Below are 2,379 nucleotides of genomic sequence, written 5' to 3'. Positions count from 1 at the left end.
TGAGCGTGGCCGTTGCCAGTACCGCCTGACTGGCTCCTGTAGGATTTTCGAGCGAGATCGTTGCCAGTGCCCCTGGACTGGCTTGTGCGGGTGGCACATAAAAGACACCATTTCGAGCGTGGCCGTTTTCGTGCGGGTGACACGTAAAAGCACCCACTACACTCTCTGAGTGGTTGGCGTTAGGAAGGGCATCCAGCTGTAGAAACTCTGCCAAATCAGACTGGAGCCTGGTGTTGCCATCTGGTTTCACCAGTCCTCAGTCAAATCGTCCAACCCATGCTAGCATGGAAAGCGGACGTTAAACGATGATGATGATGACACACACACACACACACATATATATATATATATACATATATATATGTTCTTTTATACTTTTGTTTCAGTCATTTGACTGTGGCCATGCTGGTGTACTGACTTTAGTAGAGCAAATCGACACCAGAACTTATTCTTTGTAAGCCTAGTACTTATTCTATCAGTCTCCTTTGCTGAACTGCTAAGTTACAGGGGGACATAAACACACCAGCATCGGTTGTCAAGCAATGTTGGAGGACAAACACAGACACACACACATGCATATATATATATATATATATATATATACGATGGGCTTCTTTCAGTTTCCATCTACCAAATCCACTCACAAGGCTTTGGACTGCCCGAGGATATAGTAGAAGAGACTTGCCCAAGGTGCCATGCAGTGGGACTGAACCCAGAACCATGTGGTTGGGAAGCAAGCTACTTATCACACAGCCACTCCTATATACATACATACATACATACATACATACACACACATATATATATATATATATATATATATATATATATATATATATATATATATATATATATATATATATATATATATATATATATACATACATATATACATACATATACACATACACATACATATACACACACATATATATACACACATATATACATACATACACACACACATATATGCATACATATGTATACTTATATACATGCATATACATATATACATATATACATACATATAAACATATATATATACATATAAACATGTATACATATATATTTATATGTTGCTGGCACCAAACACGTAACTCCAAGCCACCAAATGCTTTTGCTGCCCTTTGAATTTGCAGCTGTATTTCCGTATCAAGATTTCCATCATTTGGAACAGAGCTTCCAAGGTAGACAAACGAATCGACAACCACAAGTAACTTTCCCTTAACAAAAATTCTAGGGGTTACAAACAGCACCACACGCAGGTTGATGCATTACAACTGTTTTTTCAAGCCACAATCATCACAAGCCAAGTCAAATGCAGATACAAGAGATTGCAGACCTGTTTCAGAATCACTGACAAGATCGCAGTCATCAGCATACAAAAGTTCCCTGATGAGTGAAGTAAAAACCTTTGTTTTGAATTTCAGTCTGGTCAGATTAAAAACATTCATATATATATACATACATACATACATACATATATGCTTTGTTTTTTTTGTAAATTTCAACTATATATTGCACGTTCATGTGGTCGCACTAGTTTTGTCATGCTGGGGCACCACTTTGAAGGGTTTAGTCTAACAAATTGACCCTAGGACTTATTTTTTCCTTTTCAAGTGTGGTACTTATTGCATTGGTTGCTTTTTGCCAAAACGCTAAGTTATGGGGATCATCTTGTATAGACAAACAGTGTTAAAAACCACAGAAATACATCAGCAGCAGATGAAAAGTATCTAGCAGTGATGATGAAATTACTGAAACAAATTTAGCCTCTACTGACATAGAAAAACAATGATTAACAAATCATTGGTATCACAGTTAATCCAGCAGGCTGTATAGACACTATTTGCCCCCAAGGTGCTGCTGCACAGCTGGACTGAAACCTGAACTGTGTGATTGAAAAGAGAGCTTGTAGGAAAGTGAAAATGAATTAGCAAAGCCAATAAGAAATCTATTCTTTCTCACCCTGAATTTTGCCAAACAAATTTTTTAAACTCCTCCTCCAATTATTTCAAAATGGTTCTCTGGATTTGCTGCTGTTAAACCTGAAATTTTCCCCTCCGCCGCTTCCATCCACTAATCACTGTTTCAGCCCATTCTCTTATTTTCATAGTAAGCAGTTCTTATTCACAATTCTCAGTCATTTCACTTATTTCATTTCAACTAGATTCAGCAGTAAGAAAAATCTAGATTCCTGTAAACAATCTCAATGATTCCATTTCAGGAAGCCCTCGCTGTTCTTGCAGCAGGTTTGCTAGATATTCCACATTTTCTATCAGTTGCTATATGACGAGTGTGTGTGTCTGTGTGAGAGTATATATACATATACACTGACATCTATATATATATATATATATATATATATATATATATATA

Source organism: Octopus bimaculoides, chromosome 16, assembly GCF_001194135.2.
Source record: "Octopus bimaculoides isolate UCB-OBI-ISO-001 chromosome 16, ASM119413v2, whole genome shotgun sequence".
NCBI classification, from domain to species: domain Eukaryota; kingdom Metazoa; phylum Mollusca; class Cephalopoda; order Octopoda; family Octopodidae; genus Octopus; species Octopus bimaculoides.
The sequence above is the reverse complement of the archived record's forward strand: the minus strand, read 5'-3'. Positions refer to the sequence as shown.